This window comes from Lepidochelys kempii, chromosome 6 (genome assembly GCF_965140265.1).
Source record: "Lepidochelys kempii isolate rLepKem1 chromosome 6, rLepKem1.hap2, whole genome shotgun sequence".
NCBI classification, from domain to species: domain Eukaryota; kingdom Metazoa; phylum Chordata; order Testudines; family Cheloniidae; genus Lepidochelys; species Lepidochelys kempii.
Genome location: NC_133261.1, coordinates 27,252,691 through 27,277,472, shown reverse-complemented (window position 1 = coordinate 27,277,472; position 24,782 = coordinate 27,252,691). Strand labels below are relative to the sequence as shown.

The following is a 24,782-nucleotide window of genomic DNA, read 5'->3' as shown; positions in this document are numbered from 1 at the left end:
AGTCTCAGCAGATGATCTACACCCCAGTGTATGGTTTCAGAGTAACAGCCGTGTTAGTCTGTATTGGCAAAAAGAAAAGGAGTACTTGTGGCACCTTAGAGACTAACCAATTTATTTGAGCATGAGCTTTCGTGAGCTACAGCTCACTTCATCGGATGCATACTGTGGAAACTGCAGAAGACATTATATATACACACAGAGACCATGAAACAATACCTCCTTCCACCCCACTCTCCTGCTGGTAATAGCTTATCTAAAGTGATCATCAAGTTGGGCCATTTCCAGCACAAATCCAGGTTTTCTCACCCTCCGCCCACCACCCCCCCCAAACTCACTCTCCTGCTGGTAATAGCTCATCCAAAGTGACCATCTCTTTAAAATGTGTATGATAATCAAGGTGGGCCATTTCCAGCACAAATCCAGGTTTTCTCACCCCCCCACCCCCCTCCAAAAACCACACACACAAACTCACTCTCCTGCTGGTAATAGCTCATCCAAAGCGACCACTCTCCCTACAATGTGCATGATAATCAAGGTGGGCCATTTCCAGCACAAATATAGGTTTTCTCACCCCCCCACCCCATACATAGCCCAGTGTATGTTGAGGATTTGACAGGGTTTTTGGCCTGGACCCCTAAATACTTCTGTAAGGAGAGGTGGACAAGTGATGCCCCCTAAAGGAAATATGCAGAGGAAGTTCTATAAGGGCCTCGTGGATTTTTCTGGCCCTCAGTCCCTAGGACCCATGAATGTCCAACAGGGGTCTACTCTGTGTCCCTCCCCTCCCCCCCAGTTAAAATCATGAGTAGTCACTGGATCAGGTCCTGTGAGAGTCACTATAAAATCTGACATGCTTAGAAGAATATTAGACCTACCAACTTAGTTTAGATGATGGGAAGTAGTAAGGGCCATTTTTATGTATGTCACAAGAAAACACAAAGGTACCAACATGGTGTTACTTGACTAGCGCTGTAGTATTTTGTATACATATTTTTTTCTGGTTAAATATTTTGCTTAATACACATTGTTTTATTTTTCTCATATACTCTAAGAATACAGGCTGTATGGTGCTGTTGAATTAACCTTGCTGTTGGCACCTTAACTTCCTGCTTATTTGTGATTTTTAACTGTGCATACTGCACGTTACAGTAAACTAACTGTTTGCCTTTAATATATATTGTATAAAAAACTACCTTAAAAGAACATTAAGACTGCAAGGTCAAGTACTCAGAAGGTAGGAAGTGCCAGAATTAAGGTTGTCCATAGCCACTAATTGTGTGTGCCCAGAATACATAGGGTTAGATTTTCAGAGGATCTGAGCACTCACAGCTGTAACTGAAGTCAATGGGAGCTGTTCTTTGACCGCAGAAAGTGCTATCAAAAAGCTAAGTGTTCTGAAAAATAAAAGCCTGCATGTCTCCAATTGGGCACGCAACATTTGTAGAAATGTCTGATAATTTTTGCCTTAATCTCTCTGTGCCTTAGTTCTCCAGCTGTAAAGTGGGGAAAATTATAACAGCTAATCTCACAGATCTGTTGTGAGGATAAATTAATTAATGTTAGGGTCAATGCATTTTGATAGTTTGGTGAGAGCACCATAGAAATGCCACAAAGGAAATGAATAATTCAGTGCAGAGTTTGGACAGTGTAAAGAAAATAAGGCCTGGGGCCACATATTGAACACAGAGCACAAAAAAGTCTTGAATAACTACCCATTTGCTAAATAAGGCAGGAGTCCTGTGGAAAAAAATGGCATGTGATTGTGTAATTAAAGACCGTAACATAATGCATACACAGAAGGAAGCAACCTTAAGCCTGGCATTTCCTAACTCTTGAGCACTCATCTTTGCAACCTTACTGTTCTTTTAATTTAGTTTTTTAACATAATTTATTATAGAATATGCTGACTCCTCATGTGGCACAATATGTTTTGAATCTATAAATTCACCATTAAGATTTTGTATGAGAGTGCAATTTGGATGTGAATGCCTTATGGAGTGCAGGAGTGCATTATTAATAGCATTGTAGGCGATGTGAAGGCGGCAAGCAAAAAATGCTAGAGATTTTCCCCCTAACTTCATATTTCTGTGCTTTTAAGGTTTCTGGTGGGCAGGGTGTGGTGTGATGAAACCTTAGCTTGTCACTAAATGTAATTTTTGGTTGTGTTAATACATATTTATGACAGAATATGCCGACGCATCACATATACAATATATTTTAAATGTCATGCAAATCAGCCAGTTTGGTGACTGGAAAATACACATTGCATATTTGAGAGAGAGGATGTCTAAGGGGTCTAGAACATCACCATTACAAGATCACAGTTTTCTGAAGCTAGATTAAAACTAGAACCTGAGATAAGACAATATTTTTCAACTGAGACACATTGATCCTGTGACATTGTTTGGTGACAGTGACTTTATCTCTACTACAGCAGTCAGTTTTGATCACTGCATTTGATGGATACTGGTGGAGTAGAACCACAATTTCTCCTTGTCAACCAGATCAAAAGGGCTTCAGGGGGCACTGGATCAGGTCCTGTAAGAGCCACTATAAAATCTGACATGCTTAGAAGAATATTAGACCTACCAACTTAGTTTAGATGATGGGCAGTAGTAAGGGCCATTTTTATGTTGGTCACAAGAAAACAAACTCATCCTCACACCATCATGATTTTGCTTCACAAAGCAAAGCAATCTTAACAACACAATGAGAGATGACATTGTGCTGGTCTGATATAATGTTAAGGGAATGTCATAGAATCATAGAATCATAGAATATCAGGGTTGGAAGGGACCCCAGAAGGTCATCTAGTCCAACCCCCTGCTCGAAGCAGGACCAATTTCCAGTTAAATCATCCCAGCCAGGGCTTTGTCAAGCCTGACCTTAAAAACCTCTAAGGAAGGAGATTCTACCACCTCCCTAGGTAACGCATTCCAGTGTTTCCCCACCCTCTTAGTGAAAAAGTTTTTCCTAATATCCTAATGTCCACGACTCTGCACACCATTTTTGGAGTACTCTGGACTGCCCCATTTAATCTGTCATCTCACAATATTGGGGAAACATAGTAATCCTTAACCCATAAGAACATGTTGAACCTCTGCTGCTCGACCCACTTATGAGGCCTGGCATAAAATTTAAACACACAGAATTCTGTCGCAGATGTAAGCACGTTGTTTCTAGGAGCATAGAAACATCGGAATGGCCACACTGCATCAGACCCATGGTCCAGCTAGTCCAGTAACCTATCTCTGACACTGGCCAGCACCAGATGCTTCACAGGAAGGTTGATGAAGACCCTACACTGGGCAGATGTGGAATAATCCAAATCTCTAATAGTCCGAGATGGTCTTAAACCCTGTGGCATGAGAGGTTTTTTTTTAATCTCTTTCTAAAATTATTGTGAGTGTTAACTATATAAATCCGGATATTTCTGTTACCCATATAAATGTCCAGTCCCTTTTTGAATCTAGCAAAGTTCTTGGTCTCAACTACGTTCCTACTATTTTTGCTCTAGTATTACTATTTTTATAGTGCCATAGGCATGCTTGGCACTTTATAGGTGTCAAGTAAATTCTTACCCTGAGGAAGTTACAACTGAGTTGAGAGTTTGAGAATCCAAGGACAGAACCATACCTTCAAATCAGAGAAGGAGAGATAAAGGTGAAGAGAGAAGGAGAAGCAGAGGGAGAAGAGTCAGAAAAGAATGGAGGGCAAGTGAAACAAGAAAGCAGGCAAGGAACAGAAATTGAGGGAAAGCCACGGATTTTACCCCAAGCTGCCAGCACATTAACATTGAAATCTCGACTTGGATCTGGATCTGTTGACACAAACCAGATGCTTGCATAGGGGTTGGAAGCAATTTTACCTGTTACATTCCAAGTGCTTTCCATGTTAGCAACATAAACTTCATGGCCTGGAGTGATTGTATTACTTCTGCCTGTCCCTTATCTGCTATGTAATCTCATGGCCTAAAGACATTATGTACTCTCTAGCCTCTCTCTGATAAAAATAAAGCATATAAAAACACACACACACACACACACACACACAATCCCAAGCCAAAAATTCCCTTAGGGGAACATGTTGTGACTAGATAAGAGCAGGCTAGATGGCACATAGCTACCTCTTGTGCTGATTGGGACAACTGGTGAGGAGGGGTGGAGGACAGAGAATGGAATGAGGTGGTTGGGGGACAGATAACGAGAGAAGGAGTAGAGAGGATGGGAAAGAAACTAAAGAGGGAGGCAGAATGGAGCAAGGAGAAGGGAGCCAAAGGAAGCTGATGGGGACATTATTGGTCTCTTGGAATTGTAAAAAGTGGCTTTAAACGTAAGTATAGTGGCTGAAAAGTAACATTTAAAAAACTGACATTTCAGGAGCATGTGCAACTGGCCCTTCTTGAGCTATCACTGGAATATGAAAGCAGGACCTTCAACACCAAAAGGATGAGCCTCTATCAGTTGAGATAAAGAAATACATCCCATTATAGGCACGTATAATGGACTCATTATGTGGACCTGCTACTAGAAGGCAATAACCCTTGTGGGTTACACAAGTATGTAACAACTTTCCCTGATGTTCTTTGTGCCACATCCTAAAACCAATGCTTTATTATGTGTAGTGCATGGATCTGGTTTGGGGGCAGATACTCCTGAGTTCTAATTCCAGCTCTGCCACTGATCTCCTCTTGGGCCTTAGGCAAGTCTCTTAATTCTGTGTGTCCATATCTTCTGTTGGAAAATGAGGATAATCTATACACTTCAAAGAGGTGCTGGGAGGGTTCTTTAGTTAAGGTTTGCATAGTTCTTTGAAACATGATGGACTAAGTGTTACTGAGGTGGAGGGGAGGAGAATGAGAGGTAGGGACGGAAGGATAGATGATAGAGAAAGAGATGGAGAAGGATAATGAGAGGAGGTGGGTTGAGACAATGTGAGGAAAGAAAAAAGAAACATGGATAGCTCAGCACCTCTGAAAATCAGGCCACTGGTCTATGCCTGAATTTCCACACCTGAGTAATAACACATGGCCAGATAGCGCCTTTGGATATCAATATGCTACACTAAGGTTTACTCCCAATTTAAGGCCCTTTTGCACCACCCAAGCAGTGTAAAGGGGCCTTAGAGTACCTGAGAATCAGGCCTATTGTGAAGCTTAATTGGCCAGTAGTTGGACAGTGACTTTAAAATGTAAAGAGCCATCAAAATGCTTATTACTTGATCATGTATCCCTATAATGTGATTGTCAATGATCATACCATTAGCATAAACTTTTCCTAAAATAGCAACCCTGCTCACTTTTGAAGTGTGCTTCATTCAAAGGCAGGTAAGCACTGTATTGTCAAACTCATTCCCATTCCCCTGCTCTAACCTCTAGACCAGGTGCCCTCTCTCATTTCCTATAGTAATTGAAAACATCTGAAAATTCTTCCTTGGCCCTCCCTCTGCTTTGCTTTCCTTTCCTTTCCTTATTCTTCAATATTTTAAGGAGAACATTAATCTAAAACTTGGATTACATCCTTATTTTATCACACTAACAGTCACCACCATGCAATAACTTGAGTTGCAGTTTGCCTGCTCTTTGACAAACCACCACAAGAGAAGAAGACAGTCCCTCAGTGGGATCTCAGCCGCATGCCAGTGGGATATTTTATATTTATATACTTGACTCAACCGGTGGGAGCATGTAGTTAACACAGAAGACAACTATTAGTGGACAGAGCTATGTGAAAACATTCCCACCTCCTACTGGTTTCACTGATGGGGGATGAACAATTTTTTCACATATGTTCTTTGCATAGAAAAACACTTCTTGTTTTTGTCTTGAGCTGAAAATGCAGAAGGTGTGATGGTTTTGCATGGATCAGTTTATGGACCTTCCACTGCCCCCACTCCCTGCTTCCATGCACTTATTAATATTCATATTGCAGTGGAGCATAGAGATTTCCACCACTATCAGGGCCCTGTTGTACTAAGTGCTGTATTTACCCGGCAGAAAATGTCAGTCTGCCCCAAAGAGCTTACAATCTAAGTAAACAAGACAGACAAAATGTGAGAGAAAGAAAGGATTTATTAGCCCCGTTACAGAGTGGGAACTGAAGCACAGAAAGATCAAGGGACAGATTTTCAAAAGAGCCCCTTTCCCAACTAGGCACCAAAATAAATGACCACTGGGTGCTGAGCTCTGAAGACCTGGCCATAAGTGTCACAAAGGGAGTTGCAGCACTTTTTGGAAAATGTTGCCAATTTTTTTGGTGCCCAAATGGGAGCTGAGTTCTTTTGAACACCTGACCTCACCTCTTGGATGCAGGACAGCTGAGTGGCTCCATGTGACTTGCCCAAGGTCACACAGGTAGATTAGGGCAGAGCCAGCAATTGAGGCTCAATCTCCTCAGGCCCAGGCCAACACCTTAACCACAAGAACAACCTTCCTCACCATTTTTGCCCACCATGTTATGCCAGTCATTTGTGCCAGGAAGGCCCTGCCATACATCTGTTGCCATGGGAGAAGGTTATCCAGCCCATGGCATGCTACTGTGACTTATGTCCATCTCCACTCCTCCTCTGGATATTCTGCATGAGACTGTGAGAAAGGACACAGACCGGGGACAATGATTAACAAAGCTTTTCTTGTAATCAACAAGCTTCAGGCCATTCTGAATTAGTGTAGCGTACATCCCCTGGGAACGAATAGTCCTCATTAACTCAATGTAGGACCAGTTAGAACAGACAGTGACTATAATTAGCATGCTCAGGAGAATACATCTAAAGCTGTTTGGACACATTCCTTAGACCAGTCAGCAGCAAAATTGTTCTCACAGCTGTTCCACCCCCTACCTTCCTCAAAAATAAAGCTCTTTGGCCTTAACTCACCAACCCACAAAGCCTGCCATATCAACTCTCAAGTCCTTTAGCTCCTCTTCTGGTTCTCAGCCTCAGACACTTTCCACAGACTCCTAGGGTATTGTATATTCTCTACACGTGGAGTTCCAGTCTGAGCCCCACCATGTCCCCTTTGTTCTGCTTTGGGCCCTAGAGCAAACCTAAACTGCTAGTTGGGGGTTCCCCAAGTGTAAGGAACCAGCATACCTGGCCCTGTGTCATCCACCTGTACACAGTACCTTTGTGCACACAGAATAGAGGCATTAGACTAAAGAACCACTATTCCAGCAAACAAAACCATTTTACGTGAAGAATGTTTCCCAAGACTGAATATTAATGGCTCTGAACATATCTGACGGAAAGTGGAGTTTAGAATTTGAAGAGATATTGGTCATCACTATTTTTGCAGAGTTCAATCAGTTCTATTCTTCACCCTGTTTATGATGTAATAATACCTACCAAAGCACCCTCACTTGGGGGAAATAAGTAAGGCTGTGTGAACATGGCAATGTTCTTTCTTCATGATCTTTCCTTAGAATTATTTCTTGCAATTCTGCTGCAGGCCTTTGTAATGGAATTTTTAGCAAATGGCAGTTTCCAAATCAAATTTCAAGATTTTGCATCTTTTTGTGGCAAAATACCCAACGCTTTGGGTTTCCCAGAAAGAATTTTCAACATTTTTTTTTTAATTTAAGGTGGTCACTTGAAAATAGCACTTCTTCAGTCTTATGTGCAATTAAATGGTCCAATTTGACATAATAAGCTACCCTTTCTCAAACAACAGCAGCAAACAGATGGCACCCAACCAAAAGGACATTTTGGACCAGTTTTTCAAAACTGAAATTAAACAAATCTATTTTCAAAGGTTTAATTTTGTTGTGATGCTCTCATTGCACACAGCCATTGAAATAAACAGAAGGAGCAGGGGAACAAAGAATGAAAATATATGAGAGGGAAACAGATGTTCTTTGCCTGGTCACAATCGTCCTGCCCTTCCCACCTTGCCAAGTGGGAGATGGGGCCCAGCTAGATCTCAGCTATATGTGAAAGGGGTGCTGGCAGGAAGCAGATCCTTTGTGTAAAAGGTGTCTGGTTGGAGAAGACTGAGAACCCCAGCCTCTTTTGCCCCCCTGAGGGACAGGGAGAACCTAGCTCGGACAATTCTTTTCGCACTGGTTGCCAGTGCTGCTCCACCTACTGGAGGAAAGGCTTAGAGCCCTAGAAACTCGCCAAACAGTCACCAGCTCCTCCTGCTGGTCTCACTTCATATTCTACCACCTGAGTCGTCCTCATGTCACCAGCCAGTGAAGAGGCAGAAGGAAGGAGATGATGCAGTAGCTGAGTGCCTGCAAGACATGGAGGCACTTCAATCTTCCTATGGCAGACACCAGGAATGGAACTGGGGACATCTAGAGCTAAAAAAACATGTATCTGTGGCTTCAGCTAAAGAGACAGCCTCTTTTGCTGAGAGCTTTAATAGAGTCCCATTCTCTGTGGATCAGGGACAGACGGGGACACCTAACACATACTGACCCTTGGGTTATATAGCATTATGGCCAGTGCAGGGACCGAGATGGAAGGCTTTGCACCTTCTCTATTCAGCAGCAGGCAGGGGCTGGATCTGGCACAGGCTAGACTCCCCTAACTTGTGCCCATGGCTACCCTCCCTTCTTTGTTGCTGCAACCAACAATCACCTGAGCACTAGACTGCCCTGGTCACACCTCCTCTGCCTTTGATCCATCCCCCCTCTGCCTTCAGTATACCCCCCACTCCATCTTGAAGTTCTCCTTGCAATAAAGGTTCCAGTGAGGAGCTGGTGAAGAGGCCCTCTCTGGCAGTGTTATTCATTATGAGAGTGTGTGTGTGTGTGAGCGGGGTGGGGGAAGAGAGACACCCCTTAATTCCCACTCCTTTGCAATGCTCAGTCTGTCCCTGTGAGTTCAGCTCCGGGAGCTACGCCACTTCTGAGCCATTAGAATTGCCATAGGCCAGCCGAGATGGAGCGCGAACAGGCTCAGGCCCCCTGGGACAATGGTGATGCTGTAGAGTGGGCAGACCACAGCAAATACATACAGCTCAGCAGCAAGGAAAAGGCACTTTGTTCCTTTAAGTTTTCCACTTTGAGGTGTCAAAACAAATCCAAAAGAGTGTGCATGGGGGGGCATAATCTCTTATCCGGAACACCTATGAGCAGTGCTGTTTTTCAGGAACATGGCTTTCAAGGTCTTCCTTGCAGTGGCAGCAGCTTGCAAAGAGGCTATGTTGTTATTAAATTAATGGATTACATTTGGAGACCAATTCAGAAGAAGATACTGGGTGCTAAAGCCATAGGTCCAAATCCCTGAAAAGAGCCTGCTGCCAAGCCCCAGTGTACTGAGCCAAAGCACCTGGCTGGGTGCCCACTCCATGCCTCTGATTCCACAAGTAAAGGCACACCGAGAATTCTCAGAACCAGGCTAGGACAATATTTGCTCACAATATGTTAAAGCTTAATTCCAGTGATCCCTGGGGCTTCCTGAACATGTCCCACATATGGCACATTTCCAGGCTTTATCTGACCCTCCACCTCCTCACACGTTCACAACTGGGTGATGAGCACGAAGCAATATAGTGCCTCACCCCTCGGGTTAGATGGAATGAACGCCGCCGCCTAGCTAAAAACAAAGCCCTGCACTAGATCTTTGTATTTGAAATGGTAAGAAATCCCAAAGGATTTCTTGGGGACCAGATGGCACTATGAAATTAGCTTGGATTGAAGCGGAAGGATGGTCTATAAGGCACAGGACAGGAAACCTGCATTCAAGTCTTGGCCCTGCACTGATTGCCTGTCTGATCTTGGGCAACTGCCTCAGTTCCCCATCTGTCAAATGGGGATAATAATACTTCCTTAGTCTGTCCTGACTCTTTATATTGTAAGCTCATCATGGTAAGGGCTGTCTCCTGACTGTGCATAACCAGCACCTAGCACAATGAGGCCCTGATGCTGATTGGCTATGGAGCTCTCTTTCTCTCCCTCCCTCCCTCCCTCCCTCCCTCCCTCCCAGAGATCATCTTTCTCTGTCCACTCTCAGCCAGACTTCCAAGCTTCTGAAGCCTTTTAGTTCCTCTGACCCTTCTGAGCACTCTGCAGCAACAATAGCAGTGAAGGCCTTTGTCAAGAATGGGATGCATCTTTTGGAGGGCATACAATGAGGCACTCAGAGTAAAGACTAACTCACTGGCTGAGGCTATGCCCCAAGTAAAACCAGTGTATGCCAATTGAAGAATGAAACAATCTAATCAAAGGTCTGAGGTGACAATACCCCTATATTCCAGCCCTGAAGAGAAAAACGGCAGCCATGCACTGGTCTTTGTGGTGGAGAGAAGGAAGAATCCAAGTCATAACATTCCCCCCTGCTCCCATACAGGAGATGTACCGTCGGAAATAACCCTTGAAGACCACCACTGATGAGATGATCGGTCACCTGAGGGACTTAGAATAAAGGCAACTCTCACAAGGCTAAGATGGAAAGAAGGTGGAAGGAGGCTGGGAAGTGACAGAGGAAGGATATGAGTGGCACTGGTGACCTGAGATCAGCTGACATGGTGATAAAGGAACTTCTGTTGACCTGGCTGATAGCCAATTAATTAGTGCTGCCTCACCATATCTGAGAAGGTGGCAGGGGACAACATCAACTTCCAAGCACGGAATCATGGAGAGATGCGTTTCACACCATTGCATGCTTGGAATGTTGCAGAAGGCTAGAATGTTAAGATGGCCACATGATACAAGGAGCATCTTGCTGATCCGCAGCTTGGGGTTGGTCATAGTACTTTTGAGTCTTTTGCTCCAGGGCCTCTACGGGACACCTTACTCCTGGGCAATCTGACTGTTCATGGCAGGAGTTCAGGTCACTCATGGACCTTTTCAGAGCCCAATTTACAGTCCCCTTGCCTCTCGCCCCTGGTGGCACTTCCCAAGTCCCACAGCTGGAAGCAGCCCTAAAGGGCCTTCGCTTATATTGAGTTTGTAGTGTCAATCTGCCCCAGACCAAAGGGGTTGAATGAAAAGGTTAGCAGCTGCCTCTCACTGAGGCCCCTTGCTACTGGATCTCACTAGAAGTCCCCAGCAGCCTCCCTTTCCTGGGAAAATCCCACCCCCCACCCGCCACGCACACTTTCTGCTGCCAGTCTCATCCTTTTAAGCTCCACTTCTCCAGGTGAACCATGTTCTGCTGGTGTGCCTAATTGATGCTGCCTGAGTGCAGGCATGCTAGCTAGCCTTTGCACAAGTGGGATGGGGGGGGGGAGGTCCTGTCACACTCACAGATAAGCTGAAGGCACAAGGTCGTCTGGGAGTTAATCCTGCCAAAAATAGTGACACCAACACAAAGGCCTTCCGGTGGTAGTGCTGGGATTAGCAACACAGAAATCCCAAGAGAAGAATTGAGTCACAAAGTCTCTGTTGAAACGTTTTTTGCTGGAAAATTGGACGTTGGGGCAAATGAAATTTTTTTGCAGAAAGTATCTGCCTTGCTTGAAATTTTTGAAGTTTTTTTTAAGTTTTTGTCCCACAACTGAAACATTTTTGGTTTTCTGATGAAAAGTTGAAATTTTCTGATGAAAATGTCTATGAAAACAAACATTTTTTTTCACTTTTGTCAACATTTTCCATGGGAGTCGGGGGACAGGTACATTTTCTGACAAGCTCTGCTGCTTGGCAAAGCTCTTTAATCAATGGGTCAGGGTCAGGGAGCAATATTCCAGCTCCTATAGCAGAATTGCTGGTACTGAAAAGCTGATAGAGCTCTGGCTTGTTGAAGTCTGGACATAGGCAAGGAAGCATTAGCTTAAGATAAAGTCAGCCAGTCCTGCCACACCAATGGTAAGCAAGACTCCTAAAGGTTTTATGACAAAATGCAAATGCACACATAGAAAGTTGACCAATACGGAATTTGCCAGATACGGAAGTACAAATTAGCCACATCCCATAACACTATTCTGCTCCCAGGGAGTGAAGCACAGAGGGGAAGTCTGTTCTGTACATCTTTCCTTGGTAACTATAACTTGATGTCCAAGGAGACAGTTCCAATAATGCATGTAAGCTGGATGGTGCAGCAAAAGGGACTAGAGAAGAAGTGACTATCAAGAGTACAGGGATGGAGCAGGCTAGAGGGATCAGTAGTGACAGTTTGGCAAATTAAACAGACACTAGACAGTGCTCTTAGCCTAAAGAAATGTACAGCAGAGAAACTCAAAAGCTGGCCTTTGTAAGAGGTATGATGGCCATATAGCCCCTCCAAAAGATGGTGTGACATACCCAGGTACCACAGAGACAGTTGTAATGAAGAATTCCCAGTGGAAAAGCAGACTGGGGAAGGGGTGGAGGGAAACAAAAGGCTTGATGGGCAGGTTTGTGGGAAGTGGCAGTTTCTATAGCAGATAGCATGCCCCTGTGGGATGCTGAAGTTCTGGGAGCTATTTAATGCCCTGGCTTACAGGATATTATTCAGGGTGCATGCCTCCTCCAGGATGGAAAGAGGTGGAAGTAGTTGCTCTGTAGATGGTAATCTGTAAAGAAACGAAATACTCTTGGTTGCACTAAATTGTCAAAACAGAGGTCCGCCCAAAGCAGAGCCCTGGCTCAAATAGTGCAACACTGCTATTGGCCTCCAGTGACAAGCTACTACAGAGCTTGCGACCTGCACCAGAAGATAGCAAACATAGCCAGATGTACCTCTCATGATCGGAATCCACATGGTAGCAGTCAGGGCCTGGATTTGGAGGAAGAAAAGCAAAAGGAGAGTTTCCTGAGGGAAGGGTGTGGAGAGAGGAGCCACAGTGTAAAGGGGCCTTAAAGGGGGCAGAAAGAGCCGCTTGAGAATATCCCCTGCACTGAGGATCCCCCACCACATCTGGTGAAGTGCTCACATGAGCTCTCTACATTAGCCCTGCTCCCAGCTTCGGGCATTGGGGACATGGCCAGAGAGCCATGCATTTCACCATTCTTTGCTTCCTAGGGCCAACAGGAGCTCATGGGAAGCAGAGCATACTTTAGAGGATACCTGAGACTAACCTATACTGGAGGCTAAGCAGGCCCATGCATTACCCCGGAATAAAGGAAACATAAAGGTGGCTTAAAGCGGGGCTGTGGGCAAAGACATTTTTGCCAAGTGATTTGCATGATAATTTTGTGGAGACTTATCCACGTAGTATACACTAGATGCCAAAAGGTTATGAGACAAACAAGTAGATTTATTCACAAACAGTGCCCAGGGGTGAAGGCGACCAAATATTAAGTATACAGACATGGCATAGAAAGAGACCAAGAAAAATAAATATACACATGATATTTTTAAAAGGCTTTGATAAGGCAAAATAGGTCAAGGACCAGTGAGGTTTTCACAGAGGCTGTTAGAATCCACAGGGCAGTAGGGGTTACAGAGCTGTTCTCCACCCTGAGCCTAACCAAGCTGCTGTGACACAAGAAGTAAAATGGTTAGATTGCCTCAAAGGCATTAGAGCTGCTGGAAACTTGGTGGTTCTGCTCTGCTGGAATTCATACAAACAATTTCTTGGGTTTCAATTATTCTTATGGGTTGGCTTCTGAACCCTATACCCACTCTGTTTTTTTAAGTATGGATGATCCCCAACCAAATCCCTTGATCCTGATCTAGGTCTGGGATTTGAGTTTTCAGTGCAAAAGTGTAGAATGGTCTGAATCCAAAAACTGATTCTAAATACCTGGAAGATTGGGGGGAGGGATAGCTCAGTGGTTTGAGCATTGGCCTGCTAAACCCAGGGTCATGAGTTCAATCCTTGAGGGGGGCCATTTAGGGATCTGGGGCAAACACTGGGGACTGGCCCTGCTTTGAGCAGGGGGTTGGACTAGATGACCTCCTGAGGTCCCTTCCAACCCTGGTATTCTATGGTCTTTCAAGTTTATTACTAATTGAATGTATTAATGGTGTATCATTATAGTATTTATTATTATTTATAACAATGGCTTATTTTATGTTATTATTTAGTCCCTGTATAGGTCCATGCCCCTAAGAATTCATCTTTTATAATATAGTGTAAACAAGAACAGTACATGGAGACAACAACACGGGGGGCAGGGGAGGCATGCAAAGGGAGGAGAAAGGTGCTAATAATATGAGTATGCAGTCAGTTAGGACCCTAATGCACATATGTTACATGGGAACCTGGGACTTGCCATAGTGGATCAGACTTAAGGTTCATCTAGTCCAGTGTTCTGACTCTGACCCTGGCCAGTACCAGCTGATTCACAGGAAAGTGCAAGAAACCCTTCACTTGGCAGTTATGGGGTGACCTGCCCCCAAGGACAGTTTCCTCCTAAGCCCCACAAGTTAGAGTTGAGCTTATGCCCTGCAGCATGAAGGTTTATATCCCTTTCCAACCTCCTGTTTATTTTCTTAATATTTCCTCATAACCTCTGATTATTCTTGCAAATTACATTGTAGCTTGTTTGGAAGGTATTTTTGAGTCACTACAAATTTTGAACCCACCAGTTTGGAGTATTTGGATCCAGTAGATTGGTTTTCCCCATTAAAGAGGCATGAAGCTTGGATCCTTGGTTTTGGTTCAGCTTATCTCTAGTTTTAAAACCAAATTCCAAAAATGCAAAGCAAAACTCATTCAAAACTATCGGTTTCATCTGGTGCCAACCATAAAGCAACCAAGGTTCATTGACATCTGGAGCTGAGCCTGTTTCCCACCTCAGCCTACTGCAGGGTGCCCCCACCCACTTCCAGATGACTTCCTTAATATATGGTGCTGGTGCAGGACCTGTAAGAACTACTCCAGGGTCTCTGTTAAGCGTATATACCCTGGAGTAAAACCAAGATCTGACCTCCATTCTACCCAGCCTTCATCTGGAACTTGAACCTGTAGGTGGTTTAAAGACTTTTGGATAATAAATAATAATAATAATAATAAAAAGAGCAAAAAGGTTTTTTTGTGCAGCTTTAGTCTATGCTTTCCATTTCCAGTTTGCCCATTCCTAACAGACATAGTAAAATAGACCAGTATATGACAATGCAGTTCACTTCATTGTGTTGCTAAAGGGCTCGGTCCATCACACTTTTATTTTGCTTTGGGGTTTAATTTTATTCTCTTTGGCAGTGGAAGTTAGCGGTCTAATTAAAATTGGGTTAAAAATCATTGTCTGTCACCGAATGATGCCGAAATGTGACCTTTTCCACAGTTAGGGACACACACCTGGATAGGTATAATTGTGTATAGAAAGGGTGCCATCTGCTGAAATGTCTTATGCTTCACAAGACTGCAAGGCAGTTCTTTGCTTCCTTTAACATCAAGAAAGGAGAGTGAGAACATGGGGTTAATGTACATAATGCGATCAGGATGGAGGCAGCTAATTTTATAGTTCAATGACAAGTTTACAAATAGCCATGGATAATTTTCCCAAAATGGTTCTTACAAGCAGAACAGTTCATGCAGTGGCTAAATGCACAATCTTTTCACCTATGTATAGTGATTTGGGCAAAAATAAGAACAACTGGAATCTCAACCCAACCCTTATACAGAACTTGCTCCTATTTGAAGGTTTAGATACTTGATCCAAGGTGCGTTCTGACCCAAAAAAGCCCCGTTAACATTCATGATTTCCTGGGCTAGATGCTGTCTTCAAATCTCATCTTTGTGGCATCACTAGGTTCACACCATGGTGTACTTGATATGCCACTGCAGCCAGCCTGGGCCCCATCGGCTGAGATCCTACAACTGGAATATCAACAAAAGTAGGGATCCTTTCTGGGAAGAGAAAAAGGGCCAGGGGAGGCGATAAAGTGAGGAACAGAGAATGGGGACTTACTAGCAGTCCAGGCCAAGGAACTCAGCCAAAGGGCTGATATATTGTGGGGGAGGAATCAGACCACAGGAGTACGTTGGGTGTGAGAAGGAGTTGATAAAGGAAGTAGGTGGGAACTGGAGGAGTTTTAACTAGAGCTGGTTGGAACATCATTTTGTCATTACATGCGGTTTTGTGTGGAGATCTATCAATTTCTATGAAGTTTTCCTCTGGCAGGTTGTTTTGGAGGAAGAGGGGGTGTGAGCCGGAGGCTTTATAGCCCAGTTGCACTGGCCTGGGATATGGGAGACCCGGGTTTAAATCTCTGCTCTGCTTCATTCAGAGTCATCTGGAATGAAAAACACTGCTCTTAACCTGGGTCTTCCATCACCCAGGCTGGTGCCCTAACACAAAGCTAGAAAAAGAGACATCACTACCTCTCTTCACGAATTGAAAAACTCTAGTTTCGATCCAAAACCAAAGATTATGACACAATTCTGCTTTCATGAAAACATTCAAAAGGTCTTGGCTTCATTTCAATGTGGAATGAAAAGAAAGGTCCAGAGCTGCCACAAAATGGAATTGTCATCTTCTAGACAGTTCCAACATTAACCCTTGTCAGACACATTAGGTACTGGCTGCTGCTAAAGACACTGGACTAACAGAACAATAGTCTGATCTGGTATGATAAATCTTACATGTTCTTTTTACTCCTTGAATTTATATATTCCCTCCCGCACCTCTCCCCAAAACATTGTTAACACTGAGTTAAGGTTTCTAGACTGCATGTCTCACCAAAACAAACATCACTGCAAACGTGTACAGCATGTCTTGGTCTTAGGAGAGCTACTTCTGCTGCCAGTCTCATACAACACCCCCTTAATGGAGTGAAACTAGGGGTGGCAGAACTTTCCCACAGATGGAGAAACAACTGCTTCCATTCAGCCCACACTCCCTACAATATTGTATATCAGTAGTGCCCCCAGTGTAGTCTGTGAGCCACTGGTGGTCCGCTGAGACCAGGTGATCATCACATGGTTCTAATTCTCCTCCTTGTTATCACCTGCTAAATTACATTATAAAATATATGCCAAAAATAGGATCCTTTTTATTTTCCTCCTAGTGTTGGAGTGTTTAGGGTTTTCATCAAGCTTTGTTCTGCACCCAGAAGGGCTAGATTTTTTTTTTAAATAAAGCTGAGATTTTCAAGTAATAACCTTATTCCAGGAATTGAGGCTTTAAGAGAAAACACCAAATATCATGAGACTTGGGATGAAATTAGGAGAGTTGGCAACACTTGGATTTCAAAAATGTTTTCCATCCTGAACTGGGAAGAAAAGATTCAATCTTCAAATGTTCACTAACTGAAAATCTGAGAAAAAAATTGAGGCAGGTCAGCTGAAACATATTGTTTCAATTTTAACTTTTCAAAAATATTTATTAAAATGTAAATTAACTTAAATGTTAAACCAAAAAGTCATTTTGACCCAAAACCCAGAAACCTTTAGCTTATAAAATGTTGAAACATTCAACAATTTTGAACCTTTAAAACACACACACACACCGTTTTTTTAAAGAGGAAATTTGTCACAACTGACCCTTTCCTGCAGTTTTGGTTTGGATGAATTGGCATTCTCCAGTAAAAGAAACGTTACATGGAAAAAGTCTTGATTAGCCCTAATATATAAAGAGACATGCTGTACAAATGTAGATGTTACATGATTGCAAGTGGGAGGGAGGTATCCATGAGACATTCCATCCACTAAGATATAATCCACACTATGAAAAAGTGTGAGAATACCTTTTTTTTTTTTTTTTTGGTGTTACTGTTGCAGGAGAAACACAGAAACATGAACTCAGGTCTTGTCAGATTTTGATCATATGCAGCAACTACTCAATGACATATCATTAATTACTCTCACTATTAAAAAATTATGCCTTATTTCCATTCTGCATTTGTCTAGCCTCGACTTCCAGCTCCTTGAGTCTATCATATAAGGCATGTTTTCTAATCATGTAATCATTCTTGTGTCTTTTTGCTGAACTCTCTCCAATTTATTAACATCCTTCTTGAATTGTGGAAACCAGAACAAGACATGATATGCAGCAGCCGTCGCACAAGTGCCAAATTCAGAGGTAAAATAGCCTCTTTACTCCTACTCAAGATTCCCCTGTTTATCCAAGGATTCCATAAGCCTTTTGGCCACAGCATCACACTGGGAGCTCATGTTCAGCTGATTATCCACCACAATCCCCAAATCTTTTTCAGAGTCACTGCTTCCCAGGATAGAGTCCCACAATATGTAAGTATAGCCTACCTTCTTTGTTCCTATATGTGTACATTTACATTTAGCTGTATTAAAACACATAGTGTTTGCTTGTGCCCAATGTACCAAGCGATCCAGATCGCTCTGTATCAATGACCATTCCTCTTCGTTATTAGTTTTCTTCCGGGTTGTTAATAAATATGTTAAATAGCGTAGGGCCAAGACCAATCCCTATGAGACCCCCACTAGAAACATAACTGTTTGCTGATGATTCCCCATTTACAGGTCCATTTTGATAACTAACTGTTAGCCAGGTTCAAATCCATTTACTGTGTGCCATTTTAATTTTATATCATTACTGTTTTGTAATCAAAGCGTCCTGTGGTACAAAGTCAAGTGCCTTACAGAAGTCTATTACATCAACAACTCTTACCTTTATCAACCAAACTTGTGATCTCATCAAAAAATCAAATTCATTACTATCAACTTGCCTTTTCTTCCGTTTGTTATATATATATATTTTTTAAATTTTTTATAGCTGCCTTTACTTCCCCTCTAAACCAGGTCAGTTTTTTAACCAATGTGTCCTTCTTCCTTTATTCTTGCTTTTTGGTCATCTAGTAAAGTGTTCTTAAACAATTCCCAATTAAACAATTCCCAATTAAATTAAGTGTTCTTAAACAATTCCCAATTATCATTCATTTTTTTCTGAATAATTTCTTCCTCCCAGATGATTTGGATAATTATTTTCACAATTTTGTGAAATTGGCCCTTTTAAAGTACCAAGAATATATATTACTGGTCTGGACTTTATTTTGCTTGCACTTTTTAATCAAATGATGATCACGTGTACCTAAGTTACTAGTTCAGGCCCTGTGTGCCATATACAGCGAGAGATGCATAGGGCTTTTTTCCCCCCTTGCCTGGGGTGGGGTGCAGGGAGGGGTAGATTTGCTATGCAAACAATGAAGCAGTTAAAGTTGAAAATGAATGGGCCACCCAGCTCTCCCTTTAAAACCTACTCCAGTAGAAAAGTCGTCAGGGGCAGCCAAATCTCAGCATTTCTAGGAAATATAAAAAAACAACAACAACCAACAAACCAAAACAACCCCCCCCCATTTTCACAAGAATCTGTCCTTGATTCAAACAGAAACATGGCAGTTGGGAGAGAACTGATTGTTCAACAGAAGGTTCAGAAGAACAAATAAAAAAGCATATTTGTTCAGCGTGTGATGAAGAAATTTATGAAGCTCAAGGAGACAACTGTAAATTGTATCTATTAAAGTTCAGACATTTGCCACTAGGGTGAGGAATCAAAGGGGAGGCGGTGGGACAGGGAAGAGTGGAGTGATATCCAGGATTGAGTGTAAGATGTTTCTTACAAAATTATTCCATGGATTTGTCACATATTGTATAAAACATGTGCTGATTTCCCACTCATGCAGTTCTCTAATGAAGATGTTCTTCACAAGAAAAGGGGCAGAAGTCTGCTAATGAGACCAACACATTTGCCCATCAGACTCTTCCAGAAATGCAAGGGGTATCATTAACATGTACCAAAAATGTGAAGTAATGGGAAACTGCTAAGATCTTTTGACAAAACACTGCAATGACGGTGTAGAAAACATTCCAATTCAGCAAATCCAGTTTTTCTGCATGCAGGAAGTCAGCAAAATGTCGAGGATCATCTTGCTCCTCTTATTCCAGGCAAAGCTCAGCTAGGTAGCAGTAGAACCATTTTTATTGGCTGGTTTGGGGAGTGCCCACTATTAAGAACCATGTCTAATCTCTCTCCTGTTCATCTGACCCGAATTTAAACCAGCCAGAGCTGAGATTAATTACCCTTCGTGGTAGCAGATCAGCAGCCGCTACACAGAATCAATTTGGGCAATAGGGGGGGTTGATCAAAAGAAAATGCCCCCCAGGTAGCGTTTGAGTCTGCTGCTGTGTTATTGTAAGAGGCTGGGTGCCAAATTGTTGTCCAGGGATGGTAGGGAGGGTCCTGTGATAGTCATTTTCATTCAGCAAGCCTGGCAAGAATAAACTGAACATATCCAGACTTGCACAGAGGAATGATCAGGGTTTCCGGCATTCACTCACCCCGGCATTTCTTGCCAAAAATAGAGGGAGACATGTTGAAAACCAAATCCCAGTCCGCAGCAAAGCTCTGTGCCACTCAGTCTGTGCCACTCAGCCTCCCCCTTCCCACTGCCCTACCCTACCCTGAACACACTCCACATGCCCACCTGTTGGCCTTTTGTATCTACCATATGAGGCCTTAGCATCTGCTCCAGTGCAACCACAAGTTGTGGAGATGGAGGCAGGAATTACTGTTAGAAATTCTATGGCTCATCTTTCGCCAAAGATCATATTCTATTACCATAATGGTCCCTTCTTGTCATCAAATGTCTGAGTCTCGGAGCCTAAAATATGGCCTGCAGCCTCTCAGGTTTTCTTTCTCAAGTCCTGGCACTTCTTAAATACTAAGAGTCAGGTTCTCTGCTGGTGTAAATCAGCATGGCTTCACTCAAGTCAATTGTGCAATGCCCGATGTACACCAGCTGAGGATCTGGTGCTAAGGCTCTCGGATACGAAGGAGGTAGGTACCTTTTAAATAATAACTGGGTAGGTAGACTTGTTATGCTTATATCAAGCCCACGAGATTTTTTTTACAGGGGAGATGGCAACACACTGCATTTATTGAAGATATAATAATTAGCATATGCTTTTTAGTTTATATATATATACACACACACACACACACTATGCACACTGTTTTACCAGTTCATGTTAGATCTATCTCTGTTCCTTCTGGGGGAACAGCTTCCATTAGCTGTATTGCCCTAATGAGGATGGGCTTAAGAGAAACATTTTGTACAAATTTAACATGTGCAAAGGGAATTTAGCATTTCAGTTGTTTAGTGGAAACCACAATGAAAAGCAAGAAATGCCAAGTCAGTCCCCAAAATATCAGTGAAGGTCTTTGTGGTTGCCCAAATGGCCACTGATGCTTTGGTGTACTATTCACAATGGAAACAGACCTTGTGACCCCAAAAGGAAGCATGGTAGTATGAGGCAGAGATGCTGAAATAATAGGAAAATGTATTCAGGGAGGACAGGAAAGATGGTCTAGAGGACAAGCTGCTGGACTGGACCATGAGACCCAAGTTCAGTTCCAGGCTTAGCCACAGTCTCCCTCCATTATCTTGGGCAAGTCATTTAATCTATCCTGTGCTGCAGTTCCCCACTTGCAAAATAGGGATAATGCCTCCCTACCTCACAGGGATGTTGGGAGGATACAATCCATTAATGATTGTGAGGAATGGAGCTACTATGATGATGAGGGGCAGATGGGTAAATGATTCTGCAAATGATTTCATTCAGCCATATTTTTGCCACTTGCTATTCATTTTTCCTTCAGTGTTTAGAAGTTCAGTCTCTGTTCACACGAATATTTGTGGAGCTGCTGTTCATTATACAACTATCTGTATTCACATCTGGATAACATTCATACATGAGGAAGCTATTCACTATCCATTATTTGTTCTTTGTTACTTGCCACTTATTAAAAAGTTCCTTTTTAAGAAGTTCCAGTCATCCAATCAGGAAATGGAAACAATATCATGTGACTTATGCACCTAATCACATTGAACTGTTAATTCTAGTGCTCAGTTTGTCAGTAAACCACAAGCTGCAATTTGTTTGGATGACTAACTCAACAAACAACTTTGAACAATGAACACATTTGGGAAGTTCCTCACACTTTGTGCCCAGGAAAAGGGAAACATTGGTCAAATAATTTATTCATTATGAATATTTCACCAAGCTTTAACAGGAAGCTTTGTTGGGTAACAAGAGAGCACGAATTCCCTGACTAGCCAAATCTCACTCACTATTTAATGAAAAACAAAAGCTAGCATTTGAGGTATGGTGCATAAGGAAAAGGAGGATTTTTCACATCCATAACTGCTGGTTTAAGGGGGCAGAACAATGATCAAATATTATTTTTAATACGGTAGCACCTAGAGGTCCCATCTAAGATCAGGATTCAATTGTCAGGCACAGTCACTGCCCCAAAGAGCTTACAATAGAAACAAATAAGACAGAAGGAGTGGTATCCTCCTTTTACAGATGGGAAACTTATGCACAGAGAGATTAAGTGACTGCCCCAAGGTAACACAAGAAGTGTGTGGCCGAGCTGGGAACTGACTCCCAGGTCTCCCAAGTCGCAATCCAGGCCTTAACAAGAAGTTTATTCTCCTGAGAGGCACTGAGATGTGAGTGTCCTTTCAGCCCTGATGCCCCATTTGGCCACTTACTGAAAAGGCTTATGAAGGCTATCGCCGGGTATACAAACTAATGCAATCCCTGCATTATTTAATCAGAATCACTAGTATAGCTATTTATTGATTACTTTTTGCGGAGGAGGTTGAGCGGTGAATAGATTGCTGGGTGAAGGACTACAAGATAAACTTATTTATTCACACGCTAGATAAAAGCATGAGAGAGGCAGACATAATGTGGGTCTCCTTTCCACACCCACCAGAAAGAACTTTTCAACCGTGCCCTAGAGGGATTACCTTCTCTCCAACTAATGATAGGGGAGATCAGTTTCCATGATCCTTTATTCTTGGGCTTCTGCACAGTCTGCTTCACAATGGATCCCAAACCATGATCTGAAGAAACCACCTTCCACTAAAATGAAAGGGGAGTTAAATTAAATTAATCCATACGCCACCAGCATGAACATGCACCAACTCCACCCTAGTTACAGTTGACCTTTGCTTTCAGTTTAAAGGTGGACAGCTCTATGCTTCTTTGGGTTGTCTTGAATTTTGGATTGTCTTTGGATTGTCTTGAATTTTGCTGATGCCTCATGTGGGTAGTGTTAGTAATCCAAATTTGGGGTTGCTTAGGAAGGGGTTCCTCAGATACAGCCCCTTTCATGCACCCACAAAACAAGAATCCAGCATTTTACAAAATAGATTCAAAATGATGGATTTTGGACAAGGGTACAAGTCATATCTTTCCTGAAGATTCTTTAGCGAATCACAAGGTATTCAGCTCAATACAGCAGTAACTGGATAAAATTCTATGGCCTATGTCACACAGGAGGTCGGACTAGATGACCTATTGGTCCCTTCTGGCTATTAATCTATAATAAGAACATATGAGGAAGCAGTAATAGAATGTGTTATTGCTTGTTACATTCCTCAGATTTGAATTGCAGCATTTATCTGCATGTACTCCAGCTGGGTTCACTGTTAGATGTCACTGTACTGACTGGTGGAGGGATTGGTTGGAGCAACTTGGCAGAGCTATCACTGTGAGGTAATGAGAGGTCCACATATACCCTGAGGCATTGATTATGCCTCATTTCAGCACTGTGGTTTGTAGGTCGTATCCACAGAAGTGCTTAAGGGTTGTTGGTTTTTTTGCCATCTGGTGGCCCATAGGACACTGGTCTCCAGGGTTTAGGGAGGAGTAAGTGAAGGAAATGTCTCAGCAGGACTCCTCAGGGCACGGGTGAAGGTGAAAGGATGATGACATTTAGTACGCCTGCAGTGGTTTTTATAGAGTTGGCTCAGTGTTTGAGTGCAGGACAAGTGTAGGTAGTTCCTGTTTGCTACACTTCACCTAAACCCACTTTTTGTCCTACAGTTCTCATGTGCTCTTGTCCCAGAGAGTTCTGTAGCGTATGTGAAGAAAGAGTGCTACTAAGTGTGTTGTTGGCATACTGGGGCCGTGATCAAAGAGGGCATAGGTAAGGTGGCATTACGGGGGTGGCATGTTCCTGGTTTTCAGAGGTTTAAATGTGTGTTACCTTAACTCTTCATTTCCTGGTCTTCAGACCATTATGTTTTGCCATTCTTCGCATTCTGGAAGGGCATGAAGTACCACAGCACAAAAAACTTAATGGTTCCTGGTTCTTTAATTTAATAGTCACTAACCAATTTGTGCATCAAAAGCCAATGGTTTGCACACTCCAGTGAAAAGCTAGAGGCAGTGTGATCCTTGGGTAGGATACTGAATTGGAAACATGATTCTATTTGTGTGACAAGGGCTCTATTTGCAGCACTGCCATTGGCATGCTGGATAATCTTAGCCAAGTCACTTCACCTCTCTGTGTGCCTCTATTTCCCCCCCCCAGCCCCCCCCCCCCCACTCTCTCTCTCAGTCTTGTCTACTGCACTTGTAAGTTCTTCAGGGTAGGCGCTGTCTCTCCCTATGTGCTTGTCCTGCACTTACCACAAGGAAAGTTCCCACAAGGGAACTCCTATCTTAGTTGGGGTGGCCTTCAAGATGCTACTATAACACAAATCGTTAGCAACACCAATAACTGAAGAGTTAAGGCTAAACTCTGGAGGATCTGCAGTCTTCTTCTTTTTCCTCCACACCTTAAAAAGACTGTCTATTTTAGAAACTTCATAGGTGTCTCCCACATGACCAGAGGAGTGGATTTCTCAAACAAAGGGTTAAAATAGCCAACTCCATTAGATAAAGAAGAGAAAGATCTAACAGGGATGCAGCTCATATGCCAGTCTAGGTACCAGCTAATCAGTACTATTCAAAGGTGAAGGCCAGACAGAGGAGCCAGGAATTGTTGCACAAGTTAAGTAAAGTTTAGTGAACGGCAAACCTGATAAAGCAATGGTTTGACTCTATTTTCTGTGAAAAACTCCACTCTTCCTTTAACCTGGCTCTGGAACAGGGGCCACGTGGACTGATCCTCCCAGTGAATCAATCTCAATCTGTCAATATATATCTCCCTCTCCCTCTCCCTCTCCCTCTCTCTCTCTCTCTCTCACACACACACACACAC

At 42.9% G+C, this 24,782-nt stretch overlaps 1 long non-coding RNA gene across 3 annotated transcripts in view; it reads left to right on the top strand.

The window, feature by feature from the left end:
• Positions 1-24,782, top strand: part of LOC140912598 (uncharacterized) — a 40,780-nt gene that overhangs the window by 5,446 nt on the left and 10,552 nt on the right. For 2 of the 3 annotated variants that reach the window (XR_012159324.1, XR_012159323.1), the window contains exons 3-4: positions 4,380-4,558; positions 17,781-17,995. This is a non-coding gene — a long non-coding RNA (uncharacterized lncRNA). The remainder of the gene's footprint in view (positions 1-4,379; positions 4,559-17,780; positions 17,996-24,782) is intronic. The other variant, XR_012159325.1, reaches the window with a different exon arrangement.